The 26,881-nt window shown below is 34.3% G+C and overlaps 1 protein-coding gene across 1 annotated transcript in view; it reads left to right on the top strand.

Annotated features, from left to right (window-relative positions):
* Window positions 1-26,881, top strand: part of LAMA2 (laminin subunit alpha 2) — a 790,327-nt gene that overhangs the window by 218,008 nt on the left and 545,438 nt on the right. The gene's annotated exons all lie outside the window — the stretch shown is intronic.

Here is a 26,881-nt window from a genome sequence, read left to right as displayed (position 1 = left end):
AAAGACACAGATAGTAATCATAACTGTGAATGTGAATGGGATGAACTCTCCTGTAAAACGGAAACGGATTACAGAATTGATTAAAAACCATAATCCTACAATATGTTGTTTACAGGAAACACATTTGAAAAAGAGCAGAATATATTATGCGTCAGCTGAAGTAAAAAAAAGCAGGGGTAGCAGACAAAGCAAAAATAGATCTAATCAAAAGAGATAAGGAAGGAAATTACATCCTGCTAAAAGGCACAATAGACAATGAAGTAATATCATTACTAAATATATATGCACCAAATGGTATAGCATCCAAATTCTTACAGGAGAAGTTCAGGGAGTTACAGGAAGAAATAGACAGCAAAACTATACTAGTGGGGGACCTGAACCTCCCCCTCTCGGCACTAGATAAGTCTAACCACAAAATAAACAAGAAAGAAGTTAAGGAGGTGAATAGAACATTAGAAAAGTTAAGTATGATAGACTTCTGGAGAAAACTGAATGGGGATAGAAAGGAATATACTTTTTTCTCGGCAGTACATGGCACATACACAAAAATTGACCATGTACTAGGGCATAAAAACCTCACAATCCAATGCAGAAAGGCAGAAATATTAAATGCATCCTTTTCAGATCATGATGCAATAAAAATTATATGTAATAAAGGGCCATGGAAAGATAGACTAAAAAATAATTGGAAACTAAATAATCTAATCCTAAAAAATGATTGGGTCAAACAACAAATCATAGAAACAATCAATAATTTCATTCAAGAGAATGACAATAATGAGACAACATACCAAAACCTATGGGATGCAGAAAGCAGTTCTTAGGGAAGTTTTATATCTCTAAATGCTTACAGAAATAAAATAGAAAAAGAGGAGATTAATGAATTGGGCATACAACTAAAAAACTAGAAAAAAAACAAATCAAAAATCCTCAACTAAACACCAAATTAGAAATATTGAAAACCAAAGGAAAAATTAATAAAATGGAAATTAAGAAAACTATTGAACTAATAAATAAAACTAAGAGCTGGTTTTATGAAAAAACCAATAAAATAGATAACCTTTGGTTAATTTAATTAAAAAAAGAAAGAAGAAAACCAAATTACTAGTATCAAGAATGAAAAGGGAAGCTACCACCAAGGAAGAGGAAATTAAAACAATAATTAGGAATTATTTTGCCCAACTATATGCCAACAAATTTGACAATCTTAGTGAAATGGATACATATTTACAAAAATATAAATTGCCCAGATTAACGAAGAGGAAGTAAAATACTTAAATAACCCCATCTCAGAAAAAGAAATTGAACAAGCCATTGATGAACTCCCTAGGAAAAAATCTCCAGGGCCAGATGGATTTACATGAATTCTATCAAACATTTAAAGAACAATTAATTCCAATACTATATAGACTATTTGGGAAAATAGGTGAAGAAGGAGTCTTACCAAATTCTTTTTATGATACAAATATGGTGTTGATACCTAAACCAGGAAGAGTCAAAATAGAGAAAGAAAATTATAGACCAATTTCTCTAATGAATATAGATGCAAAAATTTTAAACAAAATACTAGCAAGTAGATTGCAGCAACTTATCACAAAATAATACACTATGACCAGGTAGGATTTATACCAGGAATGCAGGGTTGGTTCAATATTAAAACTATCAGCATCATTGAGCATATCAACACAAAACCAACAGAAACCACATGATCATCTCAATAGATGCAGAAAAAGCTTTTGATAAAATACAACACCCATTCCTATTAAAAACACTAGAAAGCATAGATATAAATGGAGTCTTCCTTAAAATAATAAATAGCATCTATCTAAAACCTTCAGCAAGCATTATATGTAATGGGGACAGGCTAGAAGCATTTCCAATAAGATTGGGGGTGAAACAAGGATGTCCATTATCACCACTGTTATTCAATATTGTACTGGAAACCTTAGCTTTAGCAATAAGAGAAGAAAAAGAAATTGAAGGCATTAGAATAGGCAAAGAAGAAACAAAGCTATCACTCTTTGCAGATGACATGATGATATACTTAGAGAATCCTAGAGAATCAAGTAAAAAACTACTTGAAATAATAAACAACTTTAGCAAAGTTGCAGGCTATAAAATAAACCCACATAAATCATCAGCATTTCTATATATTACCAACAAAGCCCAACAGCAAGAGATAGAAAGAGAAATCCCATTTAAACTTACTGTAGACATTATAAAACATTTAGGAGTCTACCTCCAAACAAACCCAGGAACTCTATGAATGCAATTACAAAACACTTTTCACACAAATAAAATCAGATCTAAATAATTGGAAAAACATCAGTTGCTCATGGGTAGGCCGAGCTAATATAATAAAAATGACAATCCTACCTAAGCTAATTTACTTATTCAGTGCCATACCAATCAAACTACCAAAAATTATTTTATAGAGTTAGAAAAAATAATAACAAGATTCATTTGGAAAAACAAAAGGTCCAGAATATCAAAGGAACTAATGAAAAGAAATGCAGGGAAGGTGGCCTAGCAATTCCAGATCTTAAATTGTATTATAAAGCAGCAATCATCAAAACTGCTTGGTACTGGCTAAGAAATAGGGAGGTGGATCAGTGGAATAGGTTAAATATGCAAGACACAGTAGTCAATGACTATAGTAATCTATTATTTGATAAACCCAAAGACCCCAGCTTCTGGGATAAGAACCCACTCTTTGAAAAAAACTGCTGGGAAAACTGGAAAAGAGTATGGCAGAAACTAGGCATAGACCCAAATCTCACACCATATACCAAAATAAAGTCAAAATGGGTTCAGGACTTAGATATAAAGGCTGATACCATAAGTAAACTGGGAGAACAAGGAATAGTTTACCTATCAGATCTATGGAGAACAGAAGAATTCATGACCAAACAGGAGATAGAGAACATTATGAAAAGCAAAATGGATAATTTTGATTACATTAAATTGAAAAGTTTTTGCACAAACAAAGCCAATGCAACTAAGATTAGAAGGAAGGTAGAAAATTGGGAAAGAATTTTTACAACCAGTCTCTGATAAAGGCCTCATTTCTAAAATATATAGAGAATTAAGACAAATTTATAAGAACACAAGCCATTCCCCAATTGATAAATGGTCAAAGGATATGAACAGACAGTTCTCAGATGAAGAAATTAAAGCCATCTATAGTCATATGAAAAAATGCTCTAAATCATTATTGATTAGAGAAATGCAAATCAAAACAACTCTGAGGTACCACATCACACCTATCAGATTGGCCAACATGACAAAACAGGAAAATGATAAATGTTGGAAGATGTGGGAAAATTGGAACACTAATACATTGTTGGTGGAGTTGTGAAATGATCCAACCATTTTGGAGAACAATTTGGAACTATGCCCAAAGGGCTACAAAAATGTGCATACCCTTTGATCCAGCAATAGCACTTCTAGGGCTATATCCCAAAGAGATCAAACAAATGGGAAAAGGACCCACATGTACAAAAATATTCATAGCAGCTCCTTTTGTGGTGGCAAAGAATTGGAAATTGAGAGGATGCCCATCAATTGGAGAATGGCTGAGCAAGTTGTGGTATATGAATATAATGGAATACTATTGTGCTATAAGAAATGATGAACAGGCTGACTTCAGAAAAACCTGGAAAGACTTATATGGTCTGATGCTGAGTGAAGTGAGCAGAACCAAGAGGACTTTGTACACAATAACAGCCACGTTATGCAATGACTAAATTGTTAAACTGAACCCTTCTCAGCATTAGAGATCTAAGACATCTCCAGAGGCCTTGGATGGAAAATGCTGTCCACATCCAAAGAAAGAACTATGGAAGTCGAATCGCTATCACTTTTTTTACCTTCTGTTGAGTTTTGTTTCATCTTTCTGATGGTTTCCTATTGGTTTTAATTTTTACTTACAACTTCACTGATGTGAAAATGTGTTTAGTATGTAAATGTAAAGCCTATATGAGATTGTGGGCCACCTTGGGTATGGTGTGGGAGAGGAAAAGGGAAAAATATTTTCAACTCAGAAGCATATGGAAAAAATAAAAAAAAATTTAAAAAAGAAATCAAAGAATACCAAAAAATATAAAGTGCCAAAATTGGTTAAAGATTTAAAAAAATCTTAAATAATCTGATTTGAGAAAAGTAGCTATAGAGGACCTACCAAAGGGAGGTGGGGGAAAAATCTGCTCATCCTGCTGGATTCATAGAAATCTGTGGAAACCTTAAAGAACAATTAATACCTGGACTATACAAATTATCCTCAAAATTGAGGAAAAAAGCACCGTAACAGACTCCTTTTATTATATAAATAATACTAAAATGTAAACCAGAGGAGAATGAAAAGCAATTCAAAAATTTTGATTCATCCATGAAATCATTCATTATGACTAAGTTGAATTTATACTAGAGGTAAAACGATGGTTCAATATAAGAAAAACAATCAACTCATTTAATTATATTAGAAACAAGCAAAAAAACCCATCCTAAACCACATCTTCATTTAATTGATACAGAAAAAAACCTTTGAAAAAGTATAGCACTCATTTATGCTAAAAAACTTTACAAAGAATAGGCAAGAATGGCTTTTTTAATGTTATATAAATACTTATCTATAACTAAAATCAAACATCATATGCAGTGGAAATATGCTAGAAGCTTTCCTAGTAAATACAGTGGTAAAGCAAAGCTACCTATCCTTCCAACTATTGTGTGATACAGTTCTAGAAATGTTAGCAATAGCAGTAAGATAAAGGAAGAAACAAAAAAGCATAAAAATAGGCAAAGTAAAGATAAAACTGTTCTGATTTTATGATGACATGATGGTTCATTTAGAATATCCTAAAAGAGTAAGTTCTTGTCAATGGGCCAAGCAAATATAATAATAAAAAAAAGGCAGTGCTATCAAAGTTAATTTATATTTTATGTTATAGCAGTCAAACTGTCAAGAACATTATTTTATAGAATTTTATAAAATAACAACAAAATAAATATGAAGAAATAAAAGATATAGAATATCAAGAGAAATAATGATGATTGGGATGAAAGGGAATGCATTTCCAGACTGCAACTATATAATAAAAGAGCAGTCATCAAAGTGATTTGGTATTTTGGAGAAGTAGAATGATGAAATAGACTACACAAGATAGAATCAGAAGTGATGGAACTTAATAGCCTAATGTTCAGTAGCCCAGAAAAGATAAATTATTTCAGAAGGACCTCTTTTTGATAAAAGTGTTAGGAAAAATGGAAAGCAGTCTGGCACAAATTAGTCTTGGATCAATATTTTATGCTATATTCCACAACAAATTCAAAATAGATACATAATGTTAATATTTAAAGTTACACCATAGAAGAGAAACAGATTATATGTATTTTACGAGTAGGTGATGTTTTATGTATATGTTGTTCTGCGTCCTTACATCAGTCCCCTGTCAAGCATCATATTTTGAGTATCATAGAAAATTAAACGAAATGTTATCAAGACAGAATAACAAAAATTATAAAGATTCTGCAAATAGTCACATGATGAAGATTTGAAAGAAATTTGGATATTTAGCCTAGAAAAGATTTGTTGGTGATGTTGCTAGGGAGAATGATTATTGTCTTCAAGTATATGAAGAACTATGTGGAAGAGGATTTATATCTATTTTACATAACTCTACATTCAGAATCAAAAGAGTATAATTTAGAGGCAGCAGCATGTCAAGTCAGAGGCAACTTTCTAATCCCTCAATTTTTATAAAAATGGAATGGACTGCTTTTGGGAGGTAGTGGATTATCTTTCATTCTGTTATGAATTTTATTTTTGTCATTGAGTCGCTTCAGTCATGTCTGACTCTTTGTGACCCTGTTTGGGGTTTTCTTGGCAAAGATATTGGAGTGGTTTACCATTTCTTTCTCCAGTTCATTTCACAGATGAGAAACTGAGGCAAACAGGGTTATATGACTTGCTTGGGGTCACACAGCTACTAAGTGCCTGAAGCCATATTTGAACTTAACCTCTATCTGCCTCAGTTTCCTTATCTGTAAAATGGGGATGATAATAACTTCTCCTTTCCAAGATTGCTGTGAGGACAAAATAAGATAATGTTTGTAAATCACTTTGGACATTGTAGAGTGTTATGTAAATGCTAGTTTTTATTGCTGTAATTATTGTTATAATTTATACAGCAGGCAATTAAGGAATTTAATAAATGGTGATCGATTAAATGAAATTAGATATTGACCTTTGTTTAAGAATTCAAGGTATTCAGGAAAAAGCAAAGCCAAACAATGTAGCCATTGTTATAAGCAGAACAAAGGTATCATACTGAGGATGAAGTCCATGGTGTTCTATTTGATGTGGGAGTAGATTCTATGATAGATCAGATAATTTATATGCATGATTAGGAACTAAGAGTATGTTATACCAGATGAATCTTTGTACGAAAAAATAAGAAACCATTTCAGCAGGCCAAGAATAGATGGTTAAAGCAATGAGTTCAGTGTGGGTGTCCCAGTGACTGTTAGATAGGAATATGGAAAGGACCTTAGAGGTAACCTATTCTAACCTTCATTTGTCAGATGAGGAAACTGAAGTCCAGAAACAGCCTTACTCAGTTTCACAAGTGATAAAGGGATGGGCCAGGACTAGCAACCAAATTGTCTGAATCTTACACTTTTTATACTTTTCTTCTTACAGTCAAGAAGAGGCTCAAATATGAATCAGATGGGAGGTGAGAGCTATAAATAGACACTGAGGTAGCAATGGATGAGCTATGTCACATGTTTCATGTTAGAAGGGCGTAATAACAAGTAAGTTTTATAATAATAAGAACCAGGAGAAGGAGGAGGAAGAGGAGGAGAACAGAATAGCTAAGACTTAAAGGCAGGCCTGCACAACAGATGGCCTGCCAAAGGAATTAGGGTGGCTGTCACATGACCCACGGCAACCAATGGCAGGTTGTCATGGCTTCCATGACATCCACCAAAATCCTTAGGTGGCCACGAATAGTAGTGGGTCTTGTGTTGTGAGGGCCTGCTTCAAGTTTGTAAAGCACTTTGTTTACATGTTAATAATATACTTCTTACAAGTTGTATGTAACATATATTGGTACAAATTTTTTTCCCTAGATTCTCTTTCTGCTTATAATCAGACAAGCAAAAAAGAGTCTATAATTGATTAAGCCTCAGCCTCTTCACTTATAAAATAAGGATTGAAATATTATCTAACTGTACCTGTTGTGAGGATCAAATGAAAAACAAAAGACTATAAAGGACATTGTAAACATTGAAGGGCAATGCAAATTATTCTTATTATCATACTATTATTATTTTTATTCTTATTATCATAGTAAGTGAGCAACATTGATTTGGTGGTATTGTACTTAAGCATAAACCTATTTCTATTTCTTGGATTAATTTAGTGGTGAAAAAGCTTAATCCTTAAATACACACACACACACACATGCGTATTTGTTAAATAACAGTGTTATAAAATATTTTCTTCCTGGACTTTTTAAAAGCCATTAACAATTTGCAAATAGCTCAAGATATAATCTTGGAATATATAATACATAATAGGAATGCCTTTATATGGTATGCTAATGAACATCTTACTATTTCTATTATTTTATTTTTAAATTAAAAATATTTTCCATTGTATATAATATTTGTTTTTTAGAAATTTATATTTGGAAAGATAAAGCACATAGAAACAGAATCATATATTAGATCCATCTTTTCCTGAGTAATGAGACCTGTGCTTTAGGACCAGCTCTTCTATTAACTTAGCTGACTGACTTTATCTTCTCTGTGCCTGTTTTCTTATCTGTAAAATGATCTCAGGAGCATAGATCATAAAACTGGAAGAGACTTTAGAGAAAATCTAATACAACTCTCTTATTTATAGATGAAAAAAACTGATATCGAAAAAGGTGAGTTTTCTCATCCTGAGTCACTGAGTAAAGGGATTACATTAAATGACATCTAATATTCCTTGAGTTTTAAAATTCTATGAATCTATTATTTTATCTTCTCTTGAAGCAAGGTTAACCATTATATCTTTGGTATTTGATTCACTGTCATAATAATAATAATAATAATACCAATGATGATAAACTAACATTTATGTAGTGCTTCAAGGTTTGCAACTTTACATGTATTATCTCATTTAAACGGCACAACCCTATGAGTCAGATGCTATGATTAGCGTCATTGTCACTTACCTGAGTTTACACAACTATTAAGTTTTTGAGACAGTCTTCAAATGTATATATTGTTGACTTCAAATCCAACAATCTAGCTACTATGCCACCTATAGTGGATAGAGTGCAAGAGATGGAATCAGAAAGGCCTGTGTTCAGATCGTACCCCAGACTCTTATTAGCTGTGTGTCTCTCTGATTAAGGCATTTGACTTGATTGAACCTCAAGTTTCTCATGTGTATACTGTGGGATACAATTCCACATATATCACAGGGTTATTGTGAAGTTCAAATGATAAAAAGCATGTAAAGATCATTGCAAACACTGTTATATGAATAATAAGTATTATTAATAGCAATTATTATCCTAAATAGGCACCATTCATTTGGTAGCAGTGTGCTTAAGTATAGGCTTATTTCCATCCCCTAGGTTAATTCAGTGATGGAAAAACCATAACATTGACTAAAATATATTAATTGAATAACAGTTATAAAATAATTCTCTAGAATTTTTTTAAAAACCCTTAGTAATTTGAAAATAACTCAAGATCTTATTATTAATTAGAAATAAAAGAACAGCTAAATATTGAGCATTTCTTCCAGAACTGTTCATATAATTTAACTTGTTAGGCATGAATGATGTTGTTAATATAGTGCTTCAATTAATTTCAAATTCAAGAGAACTGCAAAGGAGAAAAATGGCAAGAGTAATAAAACATACTATACCCTTTAGCAGGTTATATGAAAATAAGTTTTTAAAAGAAATTTACCTTTTTGTCAAAACACTTGAACTTCATTTTTAAAATATTTTAATGTGTGGGGGTTTTTTTAGCTAAATTGCTTTAGGAAGATCATGGTAAATTAGTCTCAAATTAGCAGATACAATAAACACAGCAAAAAATTAAAACCTTGTAATATGCAGTATACCATGGAAGACCTTCCTACTAAAGGAATTCTAATAAACATTTCCTATTAGCTAGGTCATGCTTTTGTTATGAGCTTTGCTTTATACAAACAAATCAGTTTGTGGAGTAGCTATGAGTAAGCCTCAAAAGACACCATAAATGTACAATTTAGATGTTAATTTGGCTGCTTGCCTTAATATTATTTACTGTATCTGCAACCTTATGCTTGTAACATTGGGCTGGAAAACATGATTTTCTCAGCAATTTAGCTTAATTACCAACTTGGTTCCTACATCATCATCACCACTATCATCAATTAATGTTTATTGCAAATGTGAAGCCTTTTCCAAGCATAACCTCAGAGAATATTTTATTTAATATGTGGTTCAGAAAATGTGATAGTGATTGCAAAATAGTGACTAACATAAAGGACATAAAACATAGCATCTGGCTCATAGTACGTGCTTAATAAATGTTTATTGATTGACTTACTTAGGATCGTCATCATCAATTGTTTATTGTGTCTGTACTTAGTTACTTTGCTAGACACAAAACAAAATAAAATTTAAAAAATTCAGTTTCTCATTTATGTACTTGGTCTAGATGTCAAGCACGATAATGGAATATTTGATACTATAGAATTATGAATGTTAAGTGAATGGACCGTGATATTATATATTACGTAAATTCAACAGGTCAAAAGGGATGACAAAGTCGATGATGATAAAAAAAAATTCACAAGAGCAAAATAACAAAAATATAGACTTTCAGTTATTTCTATGAGATTTGCTGCTCTAGTTAACAGTACTATTTTTATCATTGTTAATAAATACATTATGTATTTATTATTATCATTACTGATAAGTATATTAGGTATTCATTGCAATTCACAAGTCAGGAGGGCCCAATACAAACTTTCTTCCAATGCTTTCTCAGAGTCCAGTGATGCAGTTTTTTAGCTTTAAGTCTAAGAACAAAAGCATTGCTATCTCTCTAAGTGTGATGACATTACTGTCCTGTACTCAATCTAATAACCAAAACGATTGATATTATTCTTAATATCAAATACTTGATAAGAAGATATTTGTTAGTATTAACTGACCATTACCAGACACAATGTCTAATCTGAGATAGCCGGAGAGATGTCTTCTATGATTTGGCATGCCTCACAAGAACTTGTATGTTTAAAAACATACAAATGGGAGCCCGCTATTGAAATGTACATGCACATGTTAAAAATTGAATAAGTGAGCATATTCCAAAATAATGTGTGTAGTTAAAACCTGATAATAATGATCAGAAAGTTGCTTTGCATTTATACTATCGTTCTTTCACCCTACTACTATTTTCATTTTACCTTTCTCTGCCAATACACATCAAATACTTTGAAATGATGTAATTTATGTCTGTAATTCAATAAAAGTTGAGGATGCATGGGTTCTCTAGTTGTCATAACTCTGGAAGCTCAAAAACAAAGAGAATGCTAGGTATTCCACTAGGGTCAATAATTTCCACCATGGCAGGCTTAGCACTGTCAAATTTCTGATTACCTCTGATTTATACTAATATTGTGCTCTTTGATAGCCTCATTCAAAAAACTGGCTTGTATTATAGAAAAGCTTGGCCTGGCTGTTTTTGCCAGTAACTGGTATAGAAAACCATGCTGTGTGAATGACTTGTTCACAGGAGGCAGGTCAGTCTTTTGAAATTACAGATTGCTTCAAACAGGAGAGAGAGAAAGATGTGAGGGAGAGAATAGATGTCAAGGGCACTGCTAGTGAAAGATAAAATGCTAACTAGTATTTTACCTGCAGCTAAGAGCATTGAAAATGAGAGCAACCCAATAAAGCATTGGGAACTAAATGCCTTACTTGGACTTAGGGCTCCTGGCTCATTCTACCTCAAATTGCATTAGCTAACATGATTGCTTTATCTGAATTTTGTTTCTCCCTATGCTAACAGTGTCCCTTAGAATGAATTTTCCTCTTAAGAGAATTATTGATAAGACGTCCTTGAGCTTGGCTTAAATAATGTAACATGGTATTAAATATAGAATTAACTATTTATTCTGTTAATTTTGAAAATGCAACCCAAATATTACTTGCCTTTATAAACAAGAACTTTAGTTAATGGGATTGTTATTACACGTAAGAGAGCTCTTTGGTCAGTTGATGATAATGACGATGATGATCATAATCCAGTGTTGGAACTAGAGTGGGGTGGCTGAAGCATTGTTCTAGGCATTGAAATGGGTGTGCTTGGAGTGGTTCCCAACTATTCTAAAATCTTGGAAAGCAGGGGCTATTTCTCTACTTGGATCGTCTTTGCACAAGGGACAAGGAAACTATCCTACTGTGAACAGAGCAAGAATTAGAATGTTTGATGATGGTTATGATAATAGCTAATATATTTCCTATCAAATAATCCATTTCATTCTCCCTCTCCATTGCAAACTGAGGGAGCTTCACTTCAGAGTTAGTCTTTATAGTCGCACATACTATTCTAATTAGAATCCAGGATCTGAGTTACTCTCTTTATGCTTAAAACTCCCCTATGGACTATGGACATCAAATTTATACTTCTTATTATTCTAATCCTTGTGAATGAGAACTGTATTCTGCATTATGCTTCAAATCTTGAAGGTTTTTTAAATTTTTTTCAGAGAATAAATAGCAATATTCAACTAGTCCTATTCTGCGAGATAAGTATGCTTCTGATAGCTACACCATAGAAGGATAAAAAAAGTAAACAGAAGTGTAGACCAATATCACTGATGAATATGCAAATTTTTTCAGTAAAATTGTCAACCATAATTGAGGGAAAGAGGGAAGGAGGAAAGGGACAAGCTTGCCAGGAACTGTGGTAAGTGCCTTACAAATATATCATTTCATCCCCCAACTTATTCACTATGATTGGATTTCTATCAAATATACAAAGATAGTTTAAGATAAAGAAAACAATGTAATTAATCACATAAAAACACATCAAATCAGAGTTATGTTGATATTTGCAGGAAAATCTTTGCAAAAGGAAAATATTTATTTATGTTAAAAAAAAGTGAAGCATAGACATAGAAGGGCCATTTTTGAATATGATAAAAAGTATGTATGAAAAACAAAGAGCTAGAATTATTTGCAGAGTAAATGGTAGGAATTCTCCCAATAAATACAGGAACAAAACAATGAGGGCTTCTTGCTCTTATTTTACATAACCCTAGAAGTGTTATTAATAGGAATGAGAAAAAAGAAAGAAATAAAGGCATGCATTGAATAGACAAAATTATTCCTATTTACAAACAGGGTGGCTGACTTAAAAAACCTCTGGTAATCAATAAAGAAACCAGTTGAGACAATTTATAGTTTCACCAAAGTGACAGAATACAAAACAAATCCACAAAATGTATCAGTATTTCTATATAGTGATAATAAAATCCAGGTGGATCTACTAGTAAGGGAAATCCTACTCAAAAAAGTGAAAAGTACATACGATTATGTTAACTATAACTTGGGGAGTTAATCTGAAAAGATATATTGAAGACCTGCAAAAATACACTTTGAAAACACTCTTTAAAGAAATAAAGAATAGCATATTCACTGCTCACAGTTGGGACATGTCACTGTCATAAAAATTAAGATACCACCTAAATTAGTTAACAGATTTTGTACTTTACCAATAAAAGAACAAAGGGGATATGTTATAGAGTTAGAGAAAATAACAGAATTAATTTGGAGGAGGAGAAGCCAAGAATTTCAAGGGAAAAAAATGAAATACATATAAGCATGAAGTCAGAATAGCACTTCCAAATATCAAATTACATTATGAATCAACAATCATCAAAATTATTTGGCTCCAATCAAGGAAAAGTAAATGATTGGTAAGGACTATATAAGTAGCAATCAAAAAAACTGAGTGTAATAACTCATTATTATTATTCAACAATGTAGGTAAATAAGCTACTTAGGGAAGAACCCCATGTTTGATGAGCCATTAGGGAAACTGAAAGACAACTTGGCAGAAATTAGGTTGAGATCAACAATTTATACTGTATACTATCAAAAGCTCAAAATGGATATGAGATACGAATTTAAAAACTCAAATTATACAAAAAATATAACAAGGTCAATCACCTTTCACAGCTCTGGCTAAGGTGAAATTTTTAATCAAACAAGGGATCAAAGAGATCATAAAGATAATTTCATTTACATGAAATTTAAAAGGTTTTGGATTGACAAAATTAATGAAGCTAGGATAAGAAATCAAACTAACCACTATCAACTTATATAAAACTGGCCCAGATCACTACTAATAAAAGATATGCACCTTAAAACACCCCTGCCCTCTGATCTTACATACAGCAGATTTTAACATATGACACATAATGGAAGTAGTCAGTAGTCAGTACAGCCAGTCAGGATGGGCGGTGAAGATGGTCCCAGTAATATACTGTTGGTAGAGCTTTGAAGTGATTCAACCATTCTACAAAGCCTTTTGGAATTTTCTAAACAAGGTACTAACATACCCATACCCATTGATAGAGATATCCTATCCTACTATTAAACATCTTCCCCCAGGGAGATTAAGACAAGAAGAAAAGTTCTCTCTATATATCAAAATATTAATAGTAACATTTTTGTGGTAGCAAAGAATTAGAGACAACATGGAATCTATTCTTGGACAGTATACAAATATATTATCTTATGGGGAGGTATCATGCTGTTCAGTCGTTTCAGTCATGCCTGATTCTTCGTGACTCCATTTGGGGTTTTCTTGGCAAAGATACTAGAGTGGTGCTCATTTTACAGATGAAGAACTGAGGCAAACTGGGTTAAGTGATTTGCCCAGGGTCACATGCAGCTGGTAAGTGTCTGAGGTCACATTTGAACTCATGACTTCAGGCCCAGTACTTTATCCACTGTTCCACCTAGCTGCTGTGGGGAGGCATCATAGTACAACATAAAGAGAACTGTCTGCGCTTTCAGAGAATCTAGGATTCAAATCCCTCTTCTGACACTTGTGTATGATCATGGGTCAGTCACTTAACCTACCGAACCTAGTTTTCTCGTCTGAAAAATGGGATAAGCGGACTAGATGGCCTCAGTGGTCCCTTCAGCTCTATATCCCATGGTTACTGATTATAGTAAGTAGAACTAGGAAAACTATATACTCAATGCCAGCAACAACATAAAAAAGAAGAACAATAAAATGAAACTGAATAACGTATCATTATAAGGAGCAAGCTTGGCTCTTGAAAAGAGCGGAAGAAAACATTCCTTTCTCCATTCACTGCAAAGATGGGGACAATAAGTGTGGAATATATGGTCAAATATGAAGTTTTGGATGGTTTCTCTGAGCAACTTTTTTTATCTTTATTTTGTAATATTTGTTGTAAAAGATGCTTACCTAGGAAAGGAAGAATATTCAGAATTGACTGCTGTAATAACAAATGGCATCAATAAAAAATTTCAAAGAAATAAAAATACTAGCCAGTTAATTTAAAATCTACAGGTAGAAATGGGTTGTGTTGTAGACAAAAATAAATAATATTTTGAAAGTAGCATTAATGCATTTTTCTACATAGTCTGAGATGAATTTTCAGCAATGGGCATAGAGTGAGTCTGTTTTCATAGTTGCTACAAATCAGACTCAGCTTTCTGTGTAGTAGACTGGGATAGTTTTTATCACCACAATAAAAAAGTTTGTGCCTGTAATTTTAAGTTAACAGTGTTACAATAACATTCCTTAACATTTCAAAACAGGCTCAATGAAGTGAGTTTTGAATATATTGTCTGAGAATTCTTAGACTTTTAAGAAGCAAATATTCTTTTTGTGAGGATTTCCATGGAATTTTTTTTCTGGAAATGCACAGTCCTTGTAAATCAGATGATCAGATTAAGATAGTGTGCAGATGTCCATATACATATACATACATATACATACACACTCATATGTATGTATGTATGTGTGTGTATAAGATACCTCCTGGTGTCCCCTATTTCCTGCCTCTGTTTGTGTATTTTCTTTGCCTACCCCATTAGACTGTAAACTCCTTTGGGGCAGGTACTGTCTTTCTTTTTTATTAATTATATCTCAAGCACTTAACATAGTGCCTGGCATAGCTTATTAAATGTTGATTGGTTTGAGCTGCAGTGTCCTCATTTGCATCCTCTTTTTCATGTGTGTATATGTGTGTGTATACATACCCCAAAATAAATAAATAAAAAGGACCCCAAACTTGCCATTAATCAATGAGGAGGCAGCTAGGTGGTATAGTAGATAAGAGCACTGCTCCTGGAGTCAGGAAAACATGAGATCGTGTTCTGCTTCAAACAACAATAGCTTTGTCAACCTTGGCAAGTCATTTAACCTCTGCTTACCTCAGTTTCCTCAACTTTAAAATGGAGATAACAGCACATTCCTTCTGGAGTTGTTGTGAGGAGCACAATGAGATAATATTTGAAAAGCACTTTGCACAGTGCCTGGCACAGAGTGGGTATTATATAAATGAGATGATGATGATGGTGATGGTATATGTAAGGAGATCATGGTTTGGAATATTTTTTCTTTCATGTAACTTTTATAGTTTTTTTTTTCCCTTTGTTCACTGGTTTAGTCATGTCTAACTCTTAATAACCCCACCTAAGGTTTTCTTGGCAAATAAACTGGAGTGGTTTGCCATTTCCTTTTTCAGCTCATTTTATAGATGAGGAAATTGGGACAAACAGGGTTAAGTGACTTGCCCAGAGTCACATAGCTAGTAAGTGTCTGAGGCTAGATTTGAATTCAGGAAGATGAGTCTTCCTGACTCCAGGCTGGGCACTGTATCCACTGTACCACCTAGCTACTTGAGTTTTCATTTTTTTCCCCCTACAAAGTATATAATTACATGGGGACACAAAATTCCCTGAGAAATCAATTATTAGACATATTTAAACTTGACATTTCTGAGTAGCTTAATATTACTTTATAACCTTTCATTAATCTCAATTTCCTTATTCTGAGGTAAAATGACACATTTTCTTGATGTCAAAACTGAACCACAAAAGGATAACAGACACTTCCCTCATGATCACATGGCAAATAATTGACATAGCTTGACTTACAAAGACTGGAACACCCTTTGAATAAAAGTGTACTAACACCCTCCTCTAGGGATTTTATGATTATATATCCCAACTTTTCTTAAGCTTTGCTTCATGTGTAACTCTGGCTTGAGGTAGAGTACTCAGTGACTTCTGAGTGTTTCTTCAAGTCTTTTATACCATGAAAAGCCAAATCTTTGGATTATGATTAATTACATTCTTCTCAGGCTAGTGATTCCTAAACTTTGTTGCATAATAGTATCTTATTAACCAATAGTTAAGAATCCTTAAATTCCAAAGGAATCTTCCTTTTCCTTACCTAAAGAGGAACAGGAGTGGAAGTATATATGATGCAGATAAAAGAATACTGATTTTGAGGTCAGAGGACCTTTGTTCAAATCCTGGCTCTGTCCCTTATTACCTGTGTGGTCTTGGATAAGTCATTTAATTTCTCTAGTCTTCGGTTTCTTCATTTGGAATATGAGAAGGTATCCAACTCTAAATGCATGATTCTGAGGAATATGAGATAGCAGGTGGAAGTTATGCTGTAAGGGTGTCATTTCTGAGGATTCTAAGAGGAATAAATAAGATGCAGGAAAATAGGCATTACAACTATAAGTCAGTTTGAGCTATAATTGTTATTCAAATAGACCTTGAATGGAATGGACTCTGGGCCTCAATTACCTCCAATATAACAGTGATAATATTGAGGACTTCCCAGAAGATATCTAGTCCAGGGTTCTGGACTAGATGAATTCTTGAAGCTCTTGTTCAAAATGGGATGATTCTCTTCAGTCTGTAAAGAAGAGAGTGTACCCTTGACTTAGGCTTTGCAGCATAAAATGTCTCTTCCCTCAAAACATAACCTCCCAAAACACATCCAGTGAAATGAAGATATATTGTTACATGACTTCAGGAAGGAATATGACACCATGAGGTCCCAAGGCAACTTTAAGACTGGAAAGTAAGGTGCTCCCAGGAGAGTGTGGCCAGATACTCTACCCTTAACTAATCCTTGAACTGAATACTGATAAAGACTTTCCACATTCTGCTTAGAATAAGGTACTAAGGTGCACATAAATCTTGTTCACATTGTTGGAGGAGCAAAATTTGATGAGAAATGTATAGATCCATTTTCTCTGATTCACATATTACCCAGAAACCTCTCTCTTCCAGGAGCTCTTAATAAGAACTCCTTTCAACAATAATTTCCGAACAGCACAACATTTGCTACCATTTTTCAGCTCAGAAATCTTTGATCCTTGTGAGGACAAGGTGGTTTATTGAATAAGATGACATGAAAGTAGGAAAAAGAGACTTTCCTTTTAGAATGCTTACTTGGAGTCTGTGGTATTGAATCTGGAAATAAGTTCTACGTGCCATTTTAAAAAATTAACACTTTTTAAATGTCTCATCTAATGCTGTGGATTGTTAAACACTTCACCTTGTTCAAAAATTGTTTTTAGAATTTTCATTGCAAAAGTTAAAAGTGAAAAGGGATTCTGAATTAGTTAAGAATTGGAGCAGTTTGGCATCCTTTATGGAGTCTTTTACAGTAGTTTGATGAAGCTTCACAACAACAGGTCAACTGGGAAGCGTATCACACTGTTCTTAATACTTCCCATAACAAATGTTTGCCTTCCCGGTTGTAGGACATTATATCTCTAAGATGGGCTTCATTCACGTTTAGGCCCATGTGGATCTGACTTTAAAACAATGGTGTCGGGGCAGTTAGGTGGCGCAGCAGATAGATCTCTGGCCTAGGAGTCAGAAGGACCTGAGTTCAAATCCAGCCTCAGACACTTGACACTTACTAGCTGTGTGACCCTGGGCAAGTCACTTAACCCCAACTGCCTCACCAAAAAAAGCAAAAAAGAAAAAAGAAAAAAAAAGAACTGTGGTACTATTTGGGAAGGTTTTGCAGTGAGACTATGAAAAACATGACTGCTTTAAAAAAATTATTCTCCTGGAATCATTAAAAGTAGATAAAGAACCAGGGTTAAAATTTAAAGTAAACATTGTAAATCATAATTTCCTGCATTGGCTATGAAGTTAAAGAACTGAGTTGAAGTCTCATCTCTGACTGGTATGATCAACGTGACTCTGGGTAAATCATTATATTCTCCTCTGCCTGGTTTCAACTCCGAAACAAGATACCCCTCCCTGTGTCCCTTCCTTTCTTCTGCTTTCCTGCTACTTTTTGTGTGTTGTCTTCCCCCATTAGAAAGTTCCTTGATGACAGGACTGTTTTTCTTTTTATTAATTGTATCCTAAGCACATAGAACAGTGCCTGGAACATACTAGATGTTTCATAAATGTTTGTTGGAGATTGGATTGGGTTGGGCCAAGTGAGTGCCCTCATTTGCATCCTCAGATCATTACATGCTGCTCAGCACATAACAAGCACTTAAGAGACGCTTACTGAGTGATTGATCAATTGTTGTGCTTTGTTGTTGTATTGTCTCAGTTGCTCAGTCACGTCTGCTTCTTTGTGACCCCATTTGGGGTTTTCTTGGCAGAGATACTAAAGCAGTTTGCCATTTTCTTCTCCAGCTCTTTTTATAGATGAAGAACTGAGGCAAACAAGGTAAAATGACTTGTCCAAGGTCACATAGTAAGCTGAGTCTTCCTGACTCCAGGCTGCATACTCTATCCGCTATGCCACCTAGTGACCCTTGCTGTTGTTCACTGGGTGTAAAATGAGGGAGTTGAATTACATGGCTTTGCAGGCCCTTTTCAATTCTAGATCTCTGATCCTATGAAGTTTTCAAGTCACCATGGTTTATCAGTGGTGGTGTTTGACCACCTATAAAGCCCATTCCTACTATATGCCGCACATGAGCTCACTGTATTCATTTAGAATAGGATATAAATGAGTTCAAAGGAAATAAAATGAAAGAGAAGGACATTGCCTTGAAGTGAGATTCCTCTTAAATTCTCTTAGTCAGTGGGTGATCTTTATTTCATGTCACTTAATAGAAGGAGATTGCAGGGTTTCTAGCAGCAGAGCCTTCTCTCCATAGATTTTCATTTATTATCTTGATCCAACACAGAATCTGCTAAGCCATAAATCGACCTGGTAGCTTCAAGAGAAGTTGGTCTCATTTACTCACTGAGCAGCTTCATAAACAAGACCCTCTAACTAATATCTCCATTTATCTTTATTTTTCTTCATGGCTCACCTGTGCTTTCTAGTCTGCTTTCTTTTCTGTCACTGTAATGTAAACTATAAAGAAAGATAATAAGCCTATTTTAAATATTTGCAGAGAGAACAACCACGTAAATAGTTCTTACCACATAAGCACACTATTAGGGAGGGAGTCAGTTTCGGAGAGATTGGGAAACTGAGGCTAAGAGAAGCTCTACAGTTTTCCCGAGTCAGATCTGACATAGAACCACAGTGTTCCACCACTGGTTAAACTGTGGGGCTGAAGTCAGGAAGACCTGAGTTCAGCTGTGTGACAAATCACTTAACCTCAATTTGCCTAATCCAGTGGAGAAGGAAATGACAAACCAATCCAGTATCTTTTTCAAGAAAACCCCATATAGGGTCAAGAAGAGTCAGAAATGACTGAGTGACTAAACAACAACTCCCACCATTAATTATAAACTTGAAATGCAGTTCTGGGAGCCAAGATGGCAGAGTAAGAAACAAGTCGCTCTCACCTTCCCTTATTAACCTCAGAAAGCCCAGAAAATATCATCTCAGGAAAAATCCTAGAACAACTGAACCAGAAGAAAGATGGGGTGCAGCAGTCTGATAGCCCAGGAAGCTTGAGGGATTAATGGGAAAGGCCCCTATGGAGGAGGAGGAGCAGTACAGAACATGAGAGTTCTTAGCAAACTAGTGGAAAGCTCATCATACCAGGGGGAGATTGTGAAGCCCAGGCAGTGGAGTAGGCAAACACCAACACCAGGACCCCAAGTGCCTCAGTAGGGCAGGAGAACCAGTGGAAATTGCTAGGAAAACCATCACGTGGCATAGCATTCTCTGGCAGCCAAGTCTCCTGGCACCTCAGCAAAACTCTGAGAAGTACATCTCCAAGAGGGAAAGCTGCAGGGGCTGAAACATCCTGCAGCAGTGAAACATCCATCTACAAGGAGCCAAATAAAGGAGTAAAAGGCCCAGGTGAGCAGGCATCCTCCAGGCACCAGACTCCCCCCCACCTCTAGAGCTCCAGTGCTGCTGATTCCAGCCCAACACCAGGTAAGCTGCCAAAACCCTACAGCCTTCAACTGCCAACATCTGAGGCCCCAGCACACAAAGGCAGTTACCAAGCCCCAGGCTCCCAGCATAAGAAGCTTAGGTCAGTGCCCCCTGCTCCCCAGCAGGACAGCTCACTTTTTTTAAAGGCCAGGAAATACATACCATGAGAAAAACAAACATGCCATAGACTCTTATTATGGGGACAGTGAAGATCAAGGTAGAAATTCTGAAGAGGACAACATTGTCAACAAATCTACATCTAAAACCTCAAAAGGCAATATGAACTGTCTGAAGCCCAAAAAGCCTTCTTGGAAATATTTTAAAAGCCAAATAAGAGAGGTAGAAGAAAAATTGGGAAAAGAAGTGAGAGGTATGCAAGAGAGAGTCAATAGCTTGGAAAATGAAGGACAAAAATTGTAGAAAACAAGTTCTTAAGAAATACAATTGGCCAAATGGAAAAAAAAGTATACTGAAGAAAATAACTCCTTAAAAAGCAGAATTGGCCAAACAGAAAAGGACACACAAAAACTCACCGAGGAGAACTTCTTAAAAGATAAAATGGCCAAATAGAAAAGGAGGTACAAAATCTGATAGAAGAAAACAATTTGTTAAAAATTAGAATAGGGCAAGTGGAAGCTAATGATTCTATGAAAGAACGAGAATCAGTCAAACAGAAACAAAAGAATGAAAAAATAGATGAAAACATAAAATACCTCATTGGTAAAATAACTGACCTGGAAAATAGATCCAGGAGAGACAATTTAAAAATTATTGGTCTGCCTGAAAACCACAATAAAAAAAAGAGCCTGGACAACATCTTTCAGGAAATCATCAAGAAAAACTTCCCCGAGGTCATAGTACCAGAGGGTAAAATAGTCATATAAAAAATCCACCGATCACCTCCTGAAAGAGATCCCAAATTGAAAACACCAAGGAATATAGTAGTCAAATTCCAAAATTACCAGATCAAAGAGAAAATATTGTAAGCAGACAGAAAGAAACAATTTAAATAACATGGAACCAGAGTCAGGATTACACAGGACTTTGCAGCTTCTACATTAAAAGATCATAGGGTGTGGAATATGATATTCCATAAGGCAAAGGAGCTTGGATTGCAATCAAGTATCAACTACCCAGCAAAAATGAGCATAATCTTTTATGGGAACAGATGGACATTCAACAAAATAGGGGACTTCCAAACCTTCCTGATAAAAAGACCAGAGCTCAACAGAAAATTTGATCTTCAAATGCAAGACTAGAGAGACACAAAAAGATGAACAGGACAGAAAAAACAATATGTTATTAATAAGGGCAAACTGTTTACATCCATACAAGGGAAGATAACACGTGTAACTCTGGAGAACTGTATCGTTATTTTAAAGAGGTATACATAGACAGAGGGGATGGGTACAAGTTGACTTTGATGTAATGATAACAAATTTAATTAAGTGGGTTAAATGGATCTAAGCAAGTGGATTAATCTGATCTAATTAAGGGATTGTTCTAAGATAAAAAGAAAGGAGGAGGCAGAGAAAGGTAAATTACAGTAAAAGGTACAAAAAGCTATTACAGTAGAGAGAAAGAAAGGAATGAGATGAGCATTGTTTGAACCTTACTCTCATCAGATTTGGCTCAAGAAGGGAATAACATAATCAGTTAAGAATAGAAATCTAACTGGCCTTACAGGCAGTAGGAGGGAAAAGGAGAAAGAAAAGGGAGGGGGGATACAAGGAAGGGAAGAAGTAATAAAGGTAATGGGGAAGGAAAGTGAGGGGGCTAATAGAAGGAAGGGGAGAGTGAGGGAGGCAGGGGTCAAAAGGGAGAAAGGAGAAAAAAAGCATAAATGGTGGAAATAGGATGGAGAGAAAGATACAGGTAGTAATCATAACTGTGAATATGAATGGGATGGACTCTCCCATAAAACAGAAACGAATAGCAGAATGGAATAAAAACCACAATCCTACAATATGTTATTTACAGGAAACATATTTGAAACAGAGGGACACACACTGGGTAAAGGTAAAAGGCTGGACTGCAATATATTATGCTTCAGCTGAAGTAAAAAAAAAAAAAAGCAGGGGTAGCAATCCTGATCTCAGACAAAGCAAAAGCAAAAATAGATCTTATTGAAAGAGATGACAAAGGAAACTACATCCTGCTAAAAATCACCACAGACAATGAAATAATATCATTACTAAACATATATGACCCAAGTGATACAGCATCTAAATTAGAGAAATTCAGGGAGTTAAAGAAAGAAATAGACAGCAAAACTATACTAGTAAGGGACCTCAGCTTCTCCTTCTCTGAACTAGATAAATCTAACCACAAAATAAACAAGAAAGAAGTTAAGAAGGTGAATAGAGTTTTACAAAAGTTAGATGTGATAGACCACTAGAGAAGATTGAATGGGGATAGAAAGGAATTTACTTTTTTTTGGCAGTACATGGCACGTACACAAAAATTGACCATGTACTAGGTCATAAAAACCTCCACAATCCAATGCAGAAAGGCAGAAATATTAAATGCATTTTTTCAGATCATGATGCATTAAAAATTATATCTAATAATGGGCCATAGAAAGATAGACTAAAAAATAGTTGGAAACTAAATAATTTAATCTTAAAAAATGAATAGGTCAAACAACAAATCATGAAAACAATCAATAACTTCATTTAAGAGAATGACAATAATGAGACAACACACCAAAACTTATGGGATGCAGCAAAAATAGTTCTTAGGGGAAGTTTTATATCTCTGAATACTTACACAAATAAATAGAGAAAGAGGAGATCAATGAATTTGGCATGCAACTAAAAAAATAGAAAAAAATTAAAATTCCTCAATTAAATACCAAATTAGAAATGCTGAAAACCAAAGGAGAGATTAACAAAATTGTAATTAAGAAAACTATTGAACTAATAAATAAAACTAAGAGCTTTTTTACAAAAAAAAAACCCAATAAAATAGATAAACCTTTGGTTAATTTAATTTTAAAAAAAAGAAAGAAGAAAACCAAATTAACACTATCAAAAATGAAAAAGCTGAATCCACCACCAATGAAGAGGAAATTAAAACAATAATTAGGAACAATTTTGCCCAATTGTATGCCAATAATTTTGACAATCTTGGTGAAATGAATGAATATTTACAAAAATATAAATTGCCCAGATTAACAAAAGAGGAAGTAAAATACATAAATAACCCCATCTCAGAAAAAGAAATTGAATGAGCCATTGATGAACTCCCTAGGAAAAATCTCCAGGGTCAGATGGATTTACAAGTGAATTCTATCAAACATCTAAGGAACAGTCAATTCCAATACTACATACACTGTTTGGGAAAATAACTGAAGAGGCCGTCTTACCAAATTCTTTTTTATGGTACAAATATGGTGCTGATACCTAAACTGGGAAGAGTCAAAACAGAGAAAGAAAATTATAGACCAATTCCCCTAATGAATATAGATGCAAAAATTTTAAATAAAATACTAGCAAATAGATCACAGCCACTTATCATAAGAATAATACCCTGTGACCAAGTAGAATTTATACCAGGAATGCAGGGCTGGTTCAATATTAGGAAAAGTATCAGCATAATTGATCATATCAACAACAAAATTAACAGGAACCACATGATCATCTCAATAGATGCACAAAAAGCTTTTGACAAAATACATTCATTACTATTAAAAACACTAGAGAGCAGAGCAATAAATGGAGTCTTCCTTAAAATAAGTAGCATCTACCTATAACCTTCAGCAAGCATCATATGTAATGGGGATAAGCTAGAATCATTTCCAATAAGATCAGGGGTGAAACAAGGATGTCCCTTATCACCACTGGTGTTCAATATCATACTGGAAACATTAGCTTTAACAATAAGAGAAGAAAAAGAAATTGAAGATATTAGAATAGGCAAAGAAGAAACAAAGCTATCATTCTTTGCATATGAGATGATGATATACTTAGAAATCCTAGAGAATCAAGTAAAAAACTACTAGAAATAATAAACAATTTAGCAAAATTGCAGGCTATAAAATAAACCCACATATGTTATCAGTGTTTCTATATATTACCAACAAAGCCCAACAGCAAGAGATAGAAAGAGAAACTCCATTTAAACTTACTGTAGACATTATAAAATATTTAGGAGTCTGCCTCCCAAAACAAACCCAGGAACTATATGAACACAATTATAAAATACTTTTCATACAAATAAAGTCAGGTCTAGATAACTGGAAAAACATCAGTTGCTCTTGGGGAGGCCAAGCTAATATAATAAAAATGACAATTCTGCCTAACTTAATTTACTTATGCAGTGCCATACCAATCAAACTACCAAGAATTATTTTATAGAGCTAGAAAAAATAATAACAAGATTCATTTGGAAGAACAAAAGGTCCAGAACATCAAGGGAACTAATAAAAAGAAATGCAGGGGAAGGTAACCTAGCTGTTCCAGATCTTAAATTGTATTATAAAGCACCAATCATCAAAGCTACTTGGTACTGGCCAAGAAATAGAGTGGTGGATCAATGGAATAGGTTAGGTATGTAAGACACAGTAGTCAATGACTATAGTAATCTATTATTTGATAAACCTAAAGACCCCAGATTCTGGAATAAAAACTCACTGTTTGACAAAAACTGCTGGGAAAACTGGAAAAGAGTATGGCAGAAACTAGGCATAGACCAAAATCTCAAACCATATACCAAAATAGGTTCAGGATTTAGATACAAAGGCTGATCCTATAAGCAAACTGGGAAAACAAGAAATAGTTTACCTGTCAGATTTATGGAAAACAGAAGAATTCATGACCAAACAGGAGATACAGAACACTATGAAATGCAAAATGGATAATTTTGATTACATTAAATTGAAAATTTTTGTACACACAAAGCCAATGCAACCAAGATTAGAAGGGAAGCAGAAAATTGGGAAAGAATTTTTACAACCAATGTCTTTGATAAGGGCCTCATTTCTAAAATATATAGAGAATTAAGTCAAATTTATAAGAATACAAGTCATTCCCCAGAGGAAGAAATTAAGGCCATCCATAGTCACATGAAAAAAATGCTCTAAATCACTATTGATTAGAGAAATGCAAATCAAAATAACTCAAATGTACCACATCACACTTATCAGATTGGCCAACATGACAAAACAGGAACATGATAAATGTTGAAGAAGATGTGGGAAACTTGGAACACTAATGCATTGTTGTTGGAGTTACGAAATGATCCAACCATTTTGGAGAGCAATTTGGAACTATGCCCAAAGGGCTATAAAAATGTGCATACACTTTGACCCAGCAATAGCACTTCTAGGGCTATATCCCCAAGAGATCATACAAATGTGAAAAGGACCCACATGTACAAACATATTTATAGCAGCTCTTTTTGTGGTGGCAAAGAAATGGAAATTGAGGGGATGCCCATCAGGTGGAGAATGGATGAACAAGTTGTGGTATATGAATGTAATGGACTACTATTTTGTTATAAGAAATGAGCAGGCTGACTTCAGAAAAACCTGGAAAGACTTGTATGGACTCATGCTGAGTGAAGTGAGCAGAACTAAGAGAACGTTGTACACAGTAACAGCCACATTGCATGAAGACTAACATTGATAGACTTAGCCCTTCTCAGCAATGTAAGGATCTAGGACACCTCCAAGAGTCTTATGATGGAAAATGCTATCCACATCCAAAGAAAGAACTATGGAGTTTGAATACAGATTGAAGTATACTAATTGCTCTTTTATTTTCTTCTGTTTTATTTTGTTTCCTGTTTCTGATGGTTCCTCCTGTTGGTTGTAATTCTTCCTTACAACATCACTAATGTGAAGATATGTTTAGTAGGAATGTATATGTATAGCCTGTATCAGATTGCTGTTGTGGGGAGGGAAGGGGAGAAAAATTTAATACTCAAAAGCTTATGGAAGTGATTACTGACAATTCAAAATAAAATTAAATAATTAAAAATAATTAAAAATAAATAATTAAAAATAAAAATAAAAATAATTTAAAAATTTAAAAATTAAAAATAAATAAATTAATTAAAAATATTAACTTGAAGTGCAGCTAGGTCTGATTGAATGCCAGGCCTGGAGTCAGGAAGACTCATTTTCCTGAGTTCAAATGTGGCCTCAGACACTAGCTGTGTGACCCTGGGCAAGTCACTTAACCCTGTTTGCCTCAGTTTCCTCATCTGTAAAATGAGCTAGAAAAGGAAATGGTCAATCACTACAGTATATTTGCTGAGAAAATCCCAAGTGGGCTCACAGAGAGTGTGACTGAACAACAACAACAACATTACAAACTTGTGTCCCCAAGTTGATGAACATTGTTCAAGGTTGTGATTATAACTAGCAGTATTTGGGATTCAAGTCACAATTTCACTTCAATTTTCATTTCAATAAAATTTTATTTAATAAACATATCTTTGGTTGAGAACTTTTTTTGCAAATCATTTGGTACTCACGAGGGAA

Source organism: Phascolarctos cinereus, unplaced genomic scaffold, assembly GCF_003287225.1.
Source record: "Phascolarctos cinereus isolate Bilbo 61053 unplaced genomic scaffold, phaCin_HiC Scaffold_5;HRSCAF=322, whole genome shotgun sequence".
NCBI classification, from domain to species: Eukaryota; Metazoa; Chordata; class Mammalia; order Diprotodontia; family Phascolarctidae; genus Phascolarctos; species Phascolarctos cinereus.
The sequence above is the reverse complement of the archived record's forward strand: the minus strand, read 5'-3'. Positions and strand labels throughout refer to the sequence as shown.